This window comes from Etheostoma spectabile, chromosome 14 (genome assembly GCF_008692095.1).
Source record: "Etheostoma spectabile isolate EspeVRDwgs_2016 chromosome 14, UIUC_Espe_1.0, whole genome shotgun sequence".
Taxonomy (NCBI): Eukaryota; Metazoa; Chordata; class Actinopteri; order Perciformes; family Percidae; genus Etheostoma; species Etheostoma spectabile.
Genome location: NC_045746.1, coordinates 21,461,853 through 21,481,057, shown reverse-complemented (window position 1 = coordinate 21,481,057; position 19,205 = coordinate 21,461,853). Strand labels below are relative to the sequence as shown.

At 39.3% G+C, this 19,205-nt stretch overlaps 1 long non-coding RNA gene across 1 annotated transcript in view; it reads left to right on the top strand.

Annotated features, from left to right (window-relative positions):
- Nucleotides 1-19,205, top strand: part of LOC116701549 (uncharacterized) — a 23,909-nt gene that overhangs the window by 4,423 nt on the left and 281 nt on the right. Inside the window, exon 2 of the long non-coding RNA XR_004334937.1 lies at nt 2,462-2,468. This is a non-coding gene — a long non-coding RNA (uncharacterized LOC116701549). The remainder of the gene's footprint in view (nt 1-2,461; nt 2,469-19,205) is intronic.

The window sequence follows — 19,205 nt, the reverse complement described above, 5'->3', positions numbered from 1 at the left end:
TGATATGGGACCTTTAAAGAAGTTGAGCTCCATGTTTTATATTTCTACTTCACTAAATGTTAAGTAGTTGTTTAGACTTCTTTCTACCCCTGGCCATGACCAATGAAGAGGTATTTTAGATTATATCATATGCTGTAAATCGGGGAGGGGCAACTGGTGGCCCCCTCACTCAGTGTGGCCCGCGAATCAATTTCCATTGTTGATTTCACATGTATTGGTAGTAAGCCACCCATTACATTCCAATTGTAATTATACTGTCCACTGTTAGATGGCGCTCCTTCGAAAAGGCATAAGGGTCGTTGCCAAGCAACTGTGGCCTCGTCAGGTCTTGACTGGCAAACCTCATTCGCGACCACAAATAGCGTGAAGAGAGACATAAGCTGCCTACAAAGATAACTGGACCAAGAGAATTGTCTTCCAGGCAAAATGGGAAACAGATGACCTTTTTACAGAATTCAAAGGCAAACCTGTGTGCTCAGTGTGCCTGGAAAATAGTTTTTTTTAATAGTACCTTTTATTGAATGATGATTTTTGTCATTGGACTGCAATAAATGGATATCACAAGACATGTGGACATATTTTGTTTGTGTGTTAACATTCATGAAATAAACTGAAGCATTACTAAATGCATTTGATTATGAAATCAAGATGCTGGTTAAATAAACTTTAATTACCAGTATACATGTTGTTGTTTTCTTTAATTTAGTTGCCATACTTTGCTAATTGAATGATATGGGTTACAGTACCCTACAGGTGGAAGTGCACAGTCTCAATATGGCCCTTAGGTAGTGAGGAACCAAATGTTGTGGCCCTCTCTATGATCAATGTTGGCCATCCTTGCTTATATGGTTAAATATAACAATCTAAACTCAAAACTGTGAATACAGTATGTTAGGACCTCACTTGCACCTTTTTAGCCTCAAGCAAAAATTCACAAATAAGACGCTGCATGCCCCAGCTTGCTCGAAATGTCACCGTCTGACAAGTTTAAGCAGCTTTCAGGATCTTTTTTTCTGAACCGAGCCAACACCTGCCGTCTTGATTAAAGAAATAAATCAGCTCATATTCTAAAAATATGCCGAATGAACATAACCGCTGCTTCCCAAGATCTATAATTAATGTGGTCACATCCAGCGCGGGACGAGGAAATCTGATGTTCCCCTCTCCTCTTCTCCTTCTCTTCAGCGCCGTCGTCCTCGGCAACCCAATAATCCCTGAGAGAACAAAGCGGGGCTGTGAAAGCATAAATATAACCGTAGTATCAAAACTTTCAAATCTCTGCTGCTACTGTTCTGACAGCTGCCTGCACTAATTAGCCATCAAAGGTCTCCCTCTTCCACCAACAGCCAACGCCAGTTCAATACCATTGCTGCTGTCGCAGCGTGTTTGTAAGTTGTGTCTCTTTACATGGGCAAAATGCAAAAAATAAAAAGCATAATGAAACGACTGGAAAAAGTTGATTTGACATGCTTTTATAATCAAATATTTACCACAGTCAGAAGTCTGGATTGAGGTTTATTGGGTCAACAATATGTGTAACCACTTTCTTTGTTATGGATTATCAATAGGCAAATGCAAAGATAAAGTGGATATTTGTTTGCTTTGACTTCATGAAAGTGTCTCCGGCTGTGCCAGGTAGACCATATCCTGTACATTTGTCACAAAATAAAATATGTCCCATTTAATCCCAGTCATCCAAAGAGGAAGACAAAAGACGCCAGAGTTCACTACTCTGAGGCTGAAGTCCTCTCACAGGTGGTGATTCACCTAACTCGATTAAGACCCTCGCATGGTCTCAACGCCATCCAACTCTGGGGCCACGGGGGGGGGAGGGGGAGGAAAAAACCGTCGCATTAAATCAGCTGCGCGACTTCCTGAACCCGCCGCATCGCCCCGCGAAAGCTCTCGTCTTAACAACTGTCACTTTCTATTAACACAGCCTGCAGACAATCTGATCAATTATGGAAATAGTGAATAATGGATTCTCTTCAGTATGAGTTTCTCATGATGTACGTCCCATTGACAGAGAGGCTCCTGGGTAACCAATGTAGTCTGGTTTACATCTATTAAAAGCTAATAAGAGCATTTAGAGATCCACCTTTTTGATTTCTCCTGTGTGTTGCAGTGCAACTGTCAGAAGCCATGACTGTTACTGCTTTAGATATTACACTGAATGTTGTCTAATGGCTTTCCAAATCGAATGGACTTTATTCAGTGTGCACCAGCTCTCTTTTTCATGATGTCACACTGCAGATGGCAGTCAGTGCAATTAATAGACGGGTGAGTTAATGTCCCCCTTGGCCCTCCATTATTCTCATACATGTCATCCCAGGCTTCATGCTTTTATACTTGTCACATTACAATGTGTTGACAAATCAACTTATGAGGGCCTAATGGCATGCAACAAGATAAAGTCACACTCAACAATAATGTCAACCACACTGAAAAATAGGGGTTCCAGAAAGGGAGTAGGAGGCACAGAAGGTTTCAGCAGTCAGGAAACTAGATAAGCTTTTCAGGGGGTAATGATCAAAATGAAGTTATTAACAATGTGTCATGCATACAAATGAGAACATGGGCCTAGTTTTCAGCAACATTTAGAAAAGGGGGGGAGAGAAACACCACATTTCTCAAGTGCAATTTTTGAAGGGGACACAATTTATACAAATATGAATCCAGAAATTATACTTGTATATACGTGTAGTTTTTAAACTCTAGTACTGTAAGTAGTCTGGCAAAGCTGTTTGATTCATTTTTAATGTTATAAGAAGTGCTTTTCTCTAATACAGATGATGCTAAGTCATTGATAAATTGATCATTAAAGAAATTAGGATAACCAATGTAGTTTTCCATGAGTCCGCTATGTTGACAAATGCGTTACCTAGCTTGTTTTGTTAGCATGTTTAATAGCTAGTAGCTACAACTTACACTGCGATAAGCCTTTGTGTGAATAGGCCAGTATTGTAGATGTACAGTTGTGTTGGGTAGCCTACTTACTCAACTACTGAAGCAATAAGAGCTTGGTTCTCCCACCGGACAGAGAATGTCTAATAAGGGGAGAACGTCCACTCTCGGGGAGACTTTCGGCTTCTGAACTGGTTGCAGTTCCATATAAGGGCCCTCAAGGGCAAGTGCAGAATGAATGGAGGTCTATTCCCCTTAAAATCCACTTGTTTTAGGATATCATTTTTTGTCTAGTACTTTAAATGTTGGATTCGAAAGGGGAGGCCAAAAAAAACACACTGCTGGGTGTTTTTTTTTTTTTAAAGTTTCATTTTTGTTTTGTTGCATTGCGATATTCTGATAGACTGACACCTGGTCACTTTAGGATTTTAGAAGTTGATTTTTTTATGTGATCTGTAGTACTGTCAGGATATAGTGAGAAGTTCAACAAATAAGACAAGATATTTACTTACCACACCATTTTGAGAGAGAGATTTCTAAAGTTGTGACAAACTGTCAAGTGGCACTATTTTACAGGCAAGCAGTGTTCCAGATTTAGACTTATTTGTGTTGGTGTACCTGTAAATAAGCAGAATATGTGGCTGGCTGTGCCCTCTGCCAATGACTAAGCCTCCACAGTAATCTTGTTACAGCTGTAGTAAAAAAAAATGCTGGAATGGAACTTCTTGTACGATAGTGAGTCTTGGCTGCAGAACATGATCTCTTCAGAACTTTCCACTGCAGCCCGCCTTGATCAGTAGCTTAATTGTACAGGAAAGAATATTACAACAAACTTCAATTAAATTGCTCAAGCAGAAAATATTTAAGTCTTTTTCTTATTTTAAGTTTCATTTGCAGCTTAGAGGTAAGATGACCTAGAGCTTGCCATATAGCCATAACCCAATACATAATTGAGCTTGTTTAGAATACCATTAAAAGTACACTTTGGGTTACTTCTTTGAGGAAAATAAAAATACGAACAAATGTCCATCCATCCATCCATCCATTCATCCATCTTCAGCCGCATATCTGGTATCGGGTCGCGGGGGCAGCAGCTCCAGTAGTGCAGTGATTCCCGAAGTGGGGGTCGCGAGCCAGAGAGGGGGGGTCGCGAGTTGATTTCCAGAAATAAAATAAAAATTTAAAAACGATTAGAAATAGCATGTTAGCCATGATTTTAACACAAGATAAAACTAGTGGATAAATTAAAATAAAACCAAGCAACTAAATAAAAGGGAACAGCTGTTTTGATTTTCTTTCTTTCCGAGTAGCGGTCTCCAACATTAACACTACAAGCCGGGATTCCAAAAGTACTGGAACCGCAAGATCTAAAATCTATCTGTCATGATAAAACACTAATTGCAATTTTAATGCAGGTACTGTGTTAGGATATCTTTGAAAAACGAAAAACACCAAAATGTACAATTTAACGTGTTTAATTATAACACTTGAGTTGCCAGGTGCTCAATAACTCATAACATGGCATAGTAAAATGTAATTATTCCATTCACATCTGAAAAATATGGTAGTAAACATGCAAATAACACCTAAAAGTATTCTTTGAACATTTATAAACTCAACCTAACCTGTCACATGCTCCGTGTTGGTGGCTGCCGTGGTGCGCATTGCTCCGGACCGCGTCCCCCCACCCGGGGTTCGGACCGCGCCCCGCTCCTTTCCTCCTCTAAACTGTGTCTCAGCTCTTGCCAGTTGTGCCTGAACTTCCTCCAGACAATGTCCTGCTGGTGCCCTCCTTGGAGAGGATGTGTGTGATTCCAGCCAGTTTGAGGATGGATAAGTTGTATAAACACGTAGGCAGCCACCAGCCATCTAGCTCCGTGTCCCGCTCCTTCACAGAGCGACGCGCGGCGCTGCCTTGGTCCAGAACGGAGTCCATCCCCGCCGTACTCACGGTGGTAGCAGCGTTACCAACCCGGGCTTTACCTTCGGCCCATCGCTGATGCCCACAGTTGTTACTCCAGACCGATTAAAACCAACACCACGAAATGCCGAATACGTAAGGCCGAAATAGGTAAAAGGGTTTTTCTTTTTTTGGCCTAGTGTGTAATGTATATAAAACTATTTTAAATTAAATATAGAGCTTTTTAAATTGCTGTGCTCCAAACATACTGCACATCCACTCATTAGGTGAGATTAAGTTCAAATTAAAGTAATGAGTAAATTACTGTAGAATAATGTCAGGCTGTTGTGTTATTTGTGTGTGTCAATATGTCATGTTGGATACGCCTGTAGTGCGTGCGCGGTTGCGCGCAATGTTTATAGTGGGGGGGTGGGGGGGGTCGCGAGTCACTTGCACCGTTACTTTGGGGGTCGCGGGCTGAAAGTTTTGGGAACCCCTGCAGTAGTGGACCCCAAACTTCCCTTTCCCGAGCCACATCAACCAGCTCCGCCTGGGGGTTCCCGAGGCGTTCCCAGGCCAGGTTGGAGATATAATCTCTCCACCTAGTCCTGGGTCCTCCCCGGGGCCTCCTCCCAGCTGGACGTGCCTGGAACACCTCCCTAGGGAGGAGCCCAGGAGGCATCCTTACCAGATGCCCGAACCACCTCAACTGGCTCCTTTCGGCTGCTTGGTACCCTGGATCTCGTTCTTTGAACAAATATCCTCTACAAGACAAGATTTCATGAAATTAAAGACATGCTTATAGAAGCTGCATTAATCAATGGTATTTATATTTTATCAGAATACGGCATAGAAAATCTCCTTAGAAATATAGGAAACATTGGATAGGATAGAACAACACAATGTAAGTCTGCCCCCCCCTCTGACTGCTGATAAGAAGCTCTTGTGGTTGTGCAATTAATTACTGAGAGGAATGAGGTTGTTATAGAGCAAAACATGGGTCTTAGAGAAGTGGTCAAGGTGGATGGACTTGGACTGCAAGGAAACAGAAATTTCCAGCAGCAGATTTCAGCTTACAAAACACTTGAATAGAAAATAAAGAGGTACGAAAAATACACTAAAAACTAACAATAACAACAGAGTATTTCGTCACTTTGAGACAGAGACTACTGTTCTAGCATTATGGTTAGTTATTCCTATTATGGTCGAGCTGTTACAGCCAGGAAAGTGCTGGAACAACTAACTGTCATGAAACTTTGTACAGACATGCATGGGCCCCAGAGGATGAGGCCAACTAACTTTGGTGATCTTTTGACTTCTCATCTAGCGTAGTCATGATCATTTTAATTGAAATAGCTTGACAGCTTTAGGTTGAATGTCCATGCAGTCTTGTACAGATCTTCATGTTATACTCAGGATCAATTGTTGGTGATAGTAGTGATCTTTTGACTTTGCATCTAGTGCCATCATAAGGTTAAAATTTGACCAAAACTTTTGTTGATGAAAAAATAATCTGCAAAACTAACGACATTTCCATCAGCGTCAGCTGTACTTTATGTTTAGTGCCAGCAAAGTTTAGCATGCTAACATACTAAACGAATAATGCGAAAACGGTAAACATTATACATGCTAAACAGCGTGTTACTAGTCTACACCGCAAACGATAGCATAGTCGCAGGATGACAGAGCTGAAGCAACACTGGAGTGCTGTCTCTACTGGTTCCATCTGGTTAACACAATACAATCAACACATCATGGGAATAAAGACGCAAACATGCCATCAGATCAGATAATAAAAAAATAAGCACAACATGATGAAATATTATAATGATATTATGTTATAATTTAAATGAAATAACGATATAATGATATTACGATGTTATAATGATAAAACCCTAAAATATGTAGTAGTGTGTTAACCCTTTATGATATTTGGGTCAAAGTGACACATTTCCAATTTTTACAAGAAGAAAAATGGTAGAAGTTAAATTTTTTCTTCCTGAAAATCAACAGCCTTGTCTTATTTTCTGTGATAAACATGTATCCCTGATGCAATTCAGAACATTGTTAAATATGACCACTTATGTTTTTTCCATAGTGGATTTTTAACATGAATTATAACCTTATGACATAAAACGAATCCCACTTCCATTTTTAATTGTGTTCTAGTAGAGACTGATTGCATTCCCTAAACATATACTGTAGGTTATCTCAATTGTTTGACATTGAGATAAAGACAATATTTGTTAATAGAGTATGAAGTAAAATTTCATTTCTGAATTGTTTTTAAAACCCCAAATAAGTCACGGGTCAGATCTGACCCGAGGGACACGAGATCTATGTCACATTTACACACATATTGTCAGCAGAATTGGACTTAAAAGCCTAAATATAAGCTTCAGGTTGCGTTTGAGCAATATTCCTGCACTGGTCCAGTTACAAACCTGCACCCGCTCAGTACCAGAAGCGGCTCGTTACCCGCCATCATCTCGATGTCGAATCAGCATCCGACCTGGAAGCTGCTGAGAGTCCACACGGACACCAACGTCAATCAAGTCCTGTGTCAGTTACTTTGAGAATAATGAACATCATTTTCAATTATTTTTCTCTAGGAAAAAAAATAACGCGTTTTTTGTTCTCACCCTCTGCCGGATGCATTTAGTTCATTTTTACACATATCCATGAATTCATATGCGTTTTATTTTTTTGCTGGTTACCTGTCAGTGCAGTTCCCAGGCTTCTGCTCGGGAGACCTGAGCTGCACGTAGCCAGTGCAGACAGCAACATAGATTAGGAGAGCGTATCTGATATGTGTGCAATCTAGGCGGGGGGGGATTAGCATTGTCATTGTGAGCATATTAGCATCCTGATAAAACCCTAGAGCAATACTTTGCAACCTCTCACACATATTAGCACTTTCTATTTGCTTATACTGTGTGCTTATGAAAATGCTGGATTATGTTGGGATAGTTAAGGTTTGGATAAGTCCAACTCTCACAAAAATGCAGGATTGTAATCCCTTTGTAGATGTATAAAATATACTTCATGCACCTTTAACAATTGAACACATTAGGGTTATTTTTACATTCGGTAACCTCAGTGTAGTTTTTCAGATGAATATTCATGCATGCATGCGTGAGTCAAGAGTGAGAAATGGCTTCTAATTTTCCCTGCAGACACCAAGGTGATAATAAAGTTTTGTTGTTTTTTTCTCCCATGACATGGGACAAGGTTATGGGCGTATCCTTTACAAATCCACAGCAAAACAAATAAAGCAAAGACCTGGGATAAATATACAACGTGCATTTTCCTTCCCAGCTACTAAAATGTGTTTATTTAATAGTTAGAGTGTGTGTGTGTGTGTGTTTTCTTGTTTCACTATTCTTCTTATTAACTATTATTATTCGTGTGGTCCAACAATCGGGAGTTCAGTATACTTGTGGGGTCCTGACAGCTTTGTGGGGCCAAAATACTGGACCCCACAACTATTAAAGGGTTAAGACTTGGTTTTAGGATTGGGGTTAGAATTAGATTATGGTTATGGTTAGGGTGAGGGTGAGGGTTAAGCATTTAGTTGTGATGGTTAGGGTAAGGGCTAGGGAAGGCATTATGTCAATGATGGGGTCCCCACAAAGTGTGTGTATGTGTGTGTGTATGTGTATGTGTGTGTGTGTGTGTGTGTGTGTGTCACACAGCAACAGCATCCTTGGAGAGCACAAATGTTTGAAACCTTTTATTCTTTTTGACATTTCCCCTTGTCTGCAGCAGATCCTGTAACGCTGCAGGGATGAGCTGCTTTACTTGGAGTGTACAGTCTGACAGGAGGATGGGGCTTTTTGAGCGAATGAAAGCCATCACATCCAGATGTAAGATGACACGGCGCTCATTTGCTCCAGAGGTGAGAAATACTCAGGGCCACGGCACCAAATGACCCTGGCAGTTGTGTCCTCAGGGAGAAGGGAATTAATTGCTAACCTTTAGATTACATCCTCCACTTCTTTCTCTTTATTTTTCCAGGCAAGTATTTGCTTTTCACACAGCAGTCTAATCTAAAGGGATTTGTTTGGCATGTTTACACATGTTTTAACCCTTGTGTTTTCTTCCCATCGACCTGCAACTTTTTGTTTTTCCTGGTCAAAATTTGAAAATTTACTTTAATTTAACGTTTTGGTTGTCTTTTTCTACACTTTTGTTGCTTTTTTTCAACAATTTTGAAGCTTTTATCAACGTTTTTTTGTCACTTTTTCCAATGTTTGTCGATCTGTTTTCTCTTTTCTTCTCTTGGGTTTTTTTTTCCCCACGTTTTTTTTTAAATTTTTATGGTCTATTTCTGATATAGAAACTTTTGGAAAACGGATCAGTTATGACCCCAGGACTACAGGAGGGTTAAATAAGCTTTCAAAGACAGATTTTACCTCGACTGTGATAATCTTATGTAAATCTGAGGGGTGTAACGCTAAGCCACGTAATTAGAAATCATCTTTACTACCATTTACACTCAGTTAATGTTAATGGTACTGAACAGTATGTTGTATTAGCATGTATCTAAATTGATTGATTATTTGATCAATTCACATACATGGTTGGTTATTCAAACATGATGTGTATCTGAAATCCATCCATTAAAAAAAGAAGAAAAAAATCAAGGGGTTTTGAGAGTGTAAAAATACAAAGTCATTACAATTAAAAGCCGAGTTGATATTGTTGAAAAGCTAGCGATATTTTAAAGTAGGATCTAATTTGGGCTCCGTCCAACCCCTCCCCATGATGCTCTTGGGGCTCCGTCCAACCCCTCCCCATGATGCTCTCGGGGCCCGTCTAACCCCTCCCACATGCACGAGCACTGCTGCGTAGCAATTTAGCTTCATGTCTCATTCAACGGTAAGCAAACACCTGATATTATCATACCAGTGTTTACCAGTGAAGCCACTAGGCAAAACCCGCACTACAAAGCAGCCCGATTGGTTGAGGTTAGGCATTGACCTTGAGTAGTTAAGGTTAGGACAGCTAATTGGTCAAGGGGTTGGATCTGAACAATCGGGTTCCCTTGCGTGAGCATGGACTCCTGACCAATCGTAGCACGTGAATGCTATTGAAGGGCGGGTCTTAGCTAGAACTGCAGTTTGGACAGTTCCATTTGAATGTATCAATGTGTAAAAAAAGAGTATATTGGAAATAGTTTCCAATCTTACATTTAAAGGGCCATATTGTGTGAAAAAGTAAAAACATGAGGGTGTGTATGTTTTGGGAGTATGTAAAACCCCAGCAAAACCAGTATGTTGACATGGCTATCCATCAGAGATGATTAGTGTTTGGTTAGGGAAAATCATATCCCCCTTCCCCACGGAAATCGGTTAGAGTGGATGCAATGTCTGAGTGAAGAAGGAAACCGTATAACAGTCAACAGTTCTGTCTGACAGGCAATCGTAAAAGGTCATGCTACTTCAGCTTAGTTGTTGCTGTTTGCACCACAATCATTTGCATTATTTGAAAACCGAAGGAAAGTCTGAGATATTTTTTTCAACGATTTTGTTTATCCAGGTTGGATATTCACAGTAAAGAGTGAATTCAACTTTGTGTTCCTTTGTGTAGAGAAATTACAAGTCATGTCACATCAATGGGTTTCAGTTTGACTCTGAGAAGACATGATGTTTTTGTGGCAAATTGTGTCCACAAAACTCATATGCTGTTGGTATACAGTATGTCCATATCCAAATAATGTATTTGCTTTCATTTGCATCCCTAGTAACTACGTATATACCGTAATGAATAAGAGCAACAAAGCTCCTGTAATTCATCCTTTTTTTTTTCTCCTTCCCTATTGAGAGTTTGGCTGCTGACGGCCAACCCCCGAACATAATGCTTCTGTCACTCACCGCGCTGATTCAATTTACTCTCACTTCCCAATGTCTGGATGCCAAGGACATAAAAAAGGATCAGATCAGTCCAGTGGTAAGCGTCTGCGAGCATAAAAGAAGCACAGTTAACGAGCACAATATCAACTGGAACAAAGGACAGCTCAGTAAATGACATCACATAGTAATACATGGAGTGACATTTATGTGTGCTCAATATGTCACAGGTGATAAAATATCTTCCCCTGAAAACACATTTTCAAGCAGGAATCATCAGGATGTCATGGCATTCACTGGCCTCTGAAGTCATCATCACTAGGCTACTAACCATAACCCCTAATGTTAACATCACACCATGTCCTACACTTCACCTGTGAATATTCAACCACTTATTTTGCTCTTACTGTCCATATTTTATTGATGCAAAAGTGGGTAAAGTTGTTGAGATTGATCTGAAAACGGGGCACCTAATGGCATTGGGGTGAAACTGAGTTCAACAAGGCAGCAGGGACCCATGGGAGTTATTCCAGAAAATCAAATTATCAAATTAAATTCCTTTTTACTGCTCAACTGCTTTTATACAAAGTCAAACAGCCATACCTGATTACATGTAAGGGGAATTACAGCATTTGAATAGGTAAATATTTTAACTAATGGATATCTCCATAACACTTCCCCAGTTGATTACTTACATTACGACAAATGTGTATTGTATTACAAGTTTTCTGAAATTAGACATCATCTTGTTAAATATGCGCTAATTTGCATACATTTCTAGAATACAAATCAGAACATAGAGCTCCACAGTCTCGCCCACAGCGGGTTCCGGAAGTAAAATATACACTGCAATTTCTCCATTGGCAACTGGAGTATAAGCCTTAAAATATCATAACCGTTTGTATATTCTTATATAGACGCCAAAAGTTTATGGGGCACCAAGCTTGCTCTAAGATAAATGTCTTTCATTCTCGATGCCTTGGATAAGTACTTCATTACCCACAATCCTGAACAATCCCACAGTGATGCCTCCGATTGGTGGAAGTCATGCTGGCGAGGAGGAGGGGGGCGGGGGGGGGGAGCTGTCAGTACCCGATCTGTGAGCATGCGCAAGATATTAATCCTGTTTTACGAGGTTTTATGACACCTCACAATCTGTTCCCAAACTTCTGTCATTAGCCTTCAACGGGAAGCTAATGTTAGTTTAGCTAACGGCTACTTTGGCTAACCGCTAGCTGATAGCTTGATTCAGTCTAAGGTAATGTTAACTCAAACTAAACACTGGAAAAGCAGGCTATAACTGACGTAACAACTGTCATATATGTTAATGGTTATTTTCAGGTTTTATTTTGAGTCTTTAAAAGTTAATACATGCTGTCTCAGCTAGCGGTTTGCTAAATTAGCGGTTAGCTGAACAAACGTTAGCTTCCTTTATTCAGTGGTGCGCGGTGGTTTATGGGATGAGCAGTTCCTTCACTCAATATTAAAAATATGTACACAGTTGTCTACCTTTGACTTTTTTTTGGATTTTTTGTTTTTCACTCAAAATGATAAATGTTGTATGAAGCCAGGTTCAAAAAAGTGTTTTTTATTTTTATTTATTTTATTATTTTTTATTAGTTAGTGCTAATGAAGTGGACATTTCTGGCGGAGAAAGAGAGTCAGAGAAAAACTTATTTTGAGAAAACGGCCTTCAAAATTAAGAATTGTAAAATTCCATACATTTTGCAAGTCAGTACAGATGAATAGGTTATAGCATTTAAACTTACAGAAATCAGCATGGCATTATCACAGTTGATTACATACACCAGGACAATTATTTTGAATTAAAACTTTTATCTAAATGTTTATATATACAAATAAGACATTATCGAATGCTAGCGTTTGGTAAATTTAGGAGATATTTAAAGGCACAAAAAGACCCCAATAATCTGAAAGAACACATGATATGAAAGCAAAATAGCCCCAAAAAACTCAAAATGTACGCTTTGGCCTGTAGTGTCTCCCATTAAGGTTTTTCTTCTTTAATTCCCATAGCTTCTTTTGTTTTTCACTTGCCCTGATGGTATTTCCCTATACACAAACTCATATTCACTTAGCTATGGATGTTTCATTACAGCCGCGTCTAGGAAATAGTTTGCCCTTCAAAAGAGCACTAATGCAAGTGTAGATGAGGGTTCTGCCGCTCAAATTTGCTTCCCCTTCCTCTCCACTTTTAACAAAACATTTGCATAACATTTTCCTAGCCTGTATGGGGCTGTGATGAGTCGCAGGTCACGCGCGGAGAAAAATATGGCAAGTGAAGTGTGAAATAAAGCAGCAGATGAGATCTTGTTCCATCGAGGTGGGGGAGAAGACATACGGAGATGGCAAACAAGGGGGGGGGGGGGGGGGGGGAGGTTACAGGTACCTGGAAGACAAACTGAGGAAATATCTAGGCATGAATTTCTTTCAGTGAAAAAATGTGTTACTTTATTAAGTACATCTCTGAGGAAAGAAAAATCGTCAGGAATGTGTTGTGAGCAAATAATTGCCTAACTGTACATAATCATAATATCCCCATGTGGAGTCTTTGTGATTAAAGTAATTAATCAATCTTCACATTTTTTTATTTTAAAACGAGATGCTAAAGAAATACATGCAGGTCTATTTTTATCCAACTCGACTCATGAGGGTAATGTGAAGTCTCAGCGTAGTTGCACTGTGTAGTCACGTCCGTGTGATTCACACTTAGATCGTTTAGTAGCTCATTAATCATATCAGCAACTACCAGCAAAATCACTCAACTATACTATACATTGATGCATCTATCTGTAAAACCATATCTACATCTTCAAGTATGTGTTTCTAATCTTCATCTCAGTTTGGACTGTCTGGTGAATTAATTTCTACTTTCCAATGTCCAACTTAAAAAGTTGTAAGTGGTATTAGCTTGCTAACTTTGTAAGTGTTAGCTTGCATTCTAAAATGCTTTAAATGCTTTAAAGCACTGTTATAAGTCCTATTACGGTAAGGTGACCAGATTTCTCAGACAAAATCCGGGGACATTTTCAGCTCCGAAGCGTATTTACCTCCAAAACAAGTAATGTTTTTATTTTTCTAAAACTTAAAACGGGGACACTAGACCTAGAGCTGTTCTTATTAGGGGCTGAGCCCCCCCCCAGGTCTGATCCTAGACCCACCCCTGCTGCTACTTCCTACTCCACTCCACTACACCTCAAGATAGAAAGTCCTAATATTTCAAGATAAAAAATTCCATCCTTATACATTAAGATAAAAAAGTCCTAATATTTCAAGATAAAAAGTCCTAATATTTCAAGATAAAAAGTCCTAATATTTCAAGATAGAAAGTCCTTATAGTCCTAATATTTCAAGATAGAAAGTCTCAATATTTCATAATGTTGTAATGTTACTGAACTACTGCTCAAGGCTTGTTCTGCAACAGCTCATTGAGAATCAGATACAACAAAAACTACTGAGGACTATTTTCCTTTGACATTGATGCGTATTAAACGAGATCGTTGCAATGTAAGTTAATGGGATATTGTCCAGGTGGTATTTCGTTCATAAAGTGCTTGTTTAGCTGCTAAAGACTCAGATTATATTCTAATGTCTGACCATTGGAAAGGATTTCTAAGGAGTCGACCTTTCTGTTAAAGATTAAGATCCTTTTTAAAACAAAGTCCGCGAAATTGCGTTCGCTAAACGCACCAGACTCCATGTAAATAATCAGTGATTTTAGCATCGTAAAACACGGCTTCTAAAACCTCTCTGAGCACCGCGCTCTGGCGCCTAGCCTACGTTTGTTGGGTGTGCGATTATCGGCTACGTTTTGTCATTTTTTTTCTTTCTTTCATTCAATTTCGGGTCTTTCAGTCACACGGAAAACCGGGACATTTCCGGGGACAGATCCACCGGGACAGGTAGCCAAAATCGGGGACTGTCCCCGGAAACCGGGGACGTCTGGTCACCCTATATTACGGTGATGCTAAAGTGGCACACAGTATCATGAAGATGACCCGTCGTAATTTTGTAAAGAAAGTTAGCTTCAGGTCGCTAGCTAGCTAAAAGGGTTGTTCTTAGTGTGTTGTGCTACCATTTTTTGCTTAGCATATTTTTTTCAGGTAAGCTAGCTAGCCACACAGTCCTCTCAACAAGTAGCTTAGCTAGTGAGTGTAAAATGGAAGATTACAAGGAAGTAGTTGTAGTAGTTGTAGTTCTTCAACTACATTTGTACACTCTATTAAAATATTTAAGATTTACATGTATGGATTATTGACTTGTCTGATAACCGTACATTATCAGCCTTGGGCTTCATATACATAAAGTATGTCAAGAAATTAGAAATCAAGAAAATGTATTAAGTACAGAATTCAGTCAGGTTTCTATGGAAGAAAATAAAAACAAAGGTGCACTGCAAAAAAAATATATTTCTCACTCAATCAGCTCAAATAAGATGTCATAACAGTCGATGGGTGGGGAACTAAAAGTCTTATGATGACTCAGGAGCCATTAGGCTGTGATTAGACCACATACACGCACAGTAAATGAAAATTATGATCCCCTGTCATTTGTTCTTTGAATCGAGAGAAAAAGGGTCGAGATTTTCCTACAATGCACAAGTGCGAGGGCCTGTCGAATGGGCGCTGCTCTCTAATTAAAGAGTCACTGGTATCAATCACCCTGCAGTGGCAGGCTCATTTTTTTTCATCATCAATTACCTTGAGCATTTTGGACGCTGATCAGACGAGACCCGTCTTAAACCCACTGCCAAGCCGTCATTGACACTAATGGAATTTTAAATCCTCCCTCACAGTGGAGTTCTACTTAAGTGCAATTCCCAATTATGGGGAGGGTAATTTAGCTAATCTCCTCGAAAAGCGACAATAGGCTGCAATCAATATCAAAACATGTTCCTTGATTTGGAGCAGGCAAATTTCCTTCTATTCTAACACGCCAGGTTGCCACTTCAGAGATCAATGCAATCCACAAAAGGTAGGGGAAATGCAGATTCAAATGCTTTTCTGTTTCAGCTTCTTTGTGGTTGTTTTGCCTTGGGTAAAAGAGTAAATACTAGGCACATGGAATTCGTATATCACCAAATGTCATGTGTGACACTTGAGTGTCAGCATCATGATACATAGGAAATTATTTTAAAGATTTTGACCTTGCTGACCGAGTTTACAGACACGTCTCTGCTGATTTGGTAGTACCTGGGACCTGAGCCAATAAACTATAGACACATCCACCAAACGAGAGAAAACACATCTTAAACAAAGACTTATTACAGTCAATGCTCTTAAATCAGTTGGACACGGTTCCACAACGGGGCACACCGTTCTGAGATTGAACGTGACCCAGACATCCCTGCCAACACTCCCTTTTTTCCCGGGTTTTCATCAGGGGGGTTAGCCTCTCCTCTCTAAGCGTAGCTCCTATGGCGCCATTTTAATGCTACGTAGCACTCATCTGCCGTTAGCATCCCATTGACTGCCATTCATTTTGACGTCACTTTGACAGTGAATAACTTTACATCTGAAGCGTTTAAAGAACTTATATGTCAATTGTTTATTTCTAAAGAACCACGACAATGTATAAAATGCTCCATTACCTTGTATCTCACGTTATGGCTCCGTAGCAGGTGTTTTTATAAAAATAGGCTAAGATTCATAACCATACTGTCAAGTAGAGGAATTACCAAACAGTACAGGATAAGCTCGCAGGCAGTTTTGACTTCCATTAGCTGTTTAGGTTTAATTACTAATGTTAACTAGCATTTTAGTTAGCAATAATTAGCATGTGCTTACGGTATCTCCTAAAATATACCTACGCTCTCCTTCTCTGCAGATTGGGAATGATTGAGATTTCTCTTGCACAGCTACCAGAAGACTTACAACTTTCAGACAGGTTGCTCACGTCACATCTACGTTGTCAAGCTCAGTTGGAGGCTGCACAGTAACGCTCCGCTAATGCCAGAAAAGTGCTTCTAATAGACTTCACTGGTCTCCGTCCAGAGCAATGGGATCTGTTGGTCCATTTCTTTAACTGTCTATGTAATATATATATATATATATATATATTTAATATAGCTGTGAATTTCAACAGTGTTGGTGCGCAGCAATTTCAATGCATCTTACCAAGTCATATCAACAACCTCTATGCTTTTTCTAGGGTGTGTTACATTGATTTTAATGTAGCGCACTTTGGGAAAAATGACATTGCCCAGCACATTAAAACAGGGGTACAAAAATAGACCCCACCAGTCTGGCTTCAAAATACACTCCGTCCAATAGGACACTGAGAGCAGCTAAATCTGCCACATACAACTACAAAAAGTGAGCACATGTTCATGTTGACCAAACACATGTTTACCATAGAGAGACGGTTATTGATGCTCAAGGAAGTTGTGTTAAATGTGTTTTCACCACAGTGTTAAAAACTGCAGTGCAGTGTCTTTTGTGATGTTTTGTTGTAATGAGATTACAAATGAAAAACATAAAGAAATATTAATAAATTAGATTTTCATTTATATTGCAATGTAAATAATACACTTAACACTTACAGTGCACTTAACAAAAATGAAATTGCCCTGAAACCATGCAGGAACTCATAGTGCACCTTTTTAATATCCAATGAAAAATTATTTTGAAATGAAACAGCACAATGTGGTGCCCTGAAAGGAACGTGTTCACGCTTTACTTAGTTTTAAATTCTTCTATTATTTAGGTAGAAAATATATGGTGTATTGGTGAGGTAGCATTGATCAATTTGAGGGGGCGATAATTCTGCAGACGCAGGGATACACTCCCCCCCCCCCCCCCCCCCACACACACACACACACACACACACGCACACACACACACTCACATTTGAGACACAGTTATTCGGACTATACAGACTGTGTCAAGGGCTCAATGATTATTGCAAAGTCACCATTCTTTGTGTAGCCTCAAATATCTCCATCTGTGATTTTCTTTTTATTTACATAGATAGATAGATAGATATTTTATTCATCCCCAAAGGAAATTTTAGGCATCCAGTAGCAATACAACCATAACACAACAAACACATATACACACATATATCACACATACATAAGAATAAAAATAAAAATCCCTCACTTGTTGTTGTTAACCACAACCTCTTCTTTTCTGCTTTCTGCTAAGCACAACCATTCGTGTCTAGTTCTTTCTGTCAAATACCTTTTTGTATTGCTTTGGACATTTTAAAATGTCAACATTGCCTTCTGGTACTAGCAAGGCTTTAGAGTCTTGTTACATTTTATATCACAATATCAATAATTTACAACTCTGAAATCGCATAGGCTTCTCAGTTTAGCAGCTATTATATTCCTTATTTCTCAACATGACAAGCCACTGTAATGTTTCTCTCTATGAATAGATGCCATATCATCTCTCATCTCTATTTCTGTTCCTCTTAAATTGAGCATCAGGTTCTTTTGATATGAATGTACAATTGACTCTCTGTCTTCCGTCAGAGTTTTGAATTTGCAATCCATAACCTCCGACAACGCATTGATTTATGAATGTCCTCAGCATTCTGTCTACAGCCGAGCTTTTTATTACTCCAGACTCATTTTGCCGCCCAGTGCCACATTATAATCTGCTTTTAAGAGTTTAAATACTGCCTCGAGGAGATGAACCTTAGTGAAAATCCTTGAGTGTGACCTGTTGTTGATGGCACAGTCACTGCCGAGGCTGGAAACAATAAGTCTGGATGTTGTGGGAGGGAGGGAGTCAATAGAAAGGAAATTATAAAAATATATACATGTATATTATATATATATATATATATATACAAAGGAAAATGTATTTGTGTGAGATGTTATTTACTTCCGGAGGGAAATCATGTTTACATGCAAACAGTAACTTAGCTACAGGCTCAATCCATTTTAGGTCTTTTTCAGGTTAAGCTGTTTATGTGAACTTCCGACGCCCTGTTATTGAGTGTCTCCATTTCCATGAATAAACCAATGAAAACGTTTCCTTCCCCCGTCTGACTGAATGATAGCTCAGTCTGTATGCAACACATCCTGGCAGTAAAGATATGTCCAGTTAGAGTCTCTAATATGGGTTTTGTTGGATAGAAAATACAACCCCAATATGTCTGCGCGAGCTTGTGCAAAACACATAATGAAAATGATGTTCATATATTTCAGAAACCAGTTTATTTATGTTGACAGAATACTCTCGCCACGAGGTCCGTATAGATGCCCTTATGGAGCTTTCTGTCGTGTCAAATTGTTTTTATTAGCAGAGGGGAGTTCTCATGGAATTATTTATGAGCACTTTAAAGTGGCTGTATGTAACTTTCAGTTTGTGTTGATTCCAGCTGCCACTTTGGACTAAAGCCGTAGTGTTTTTACCACGCCTGCTGTATTGCCCACTGTATATTACTAACTTAGCATTATAGAGATATCATATAGTCTCAATGAATGTTTTGCTCAGACAGTAAATCATTCATTTACAGTAAGAGAATAAGTTCCAGATGCATTGCTGAATACTTAGCCTGGATGTATTGTATCACTG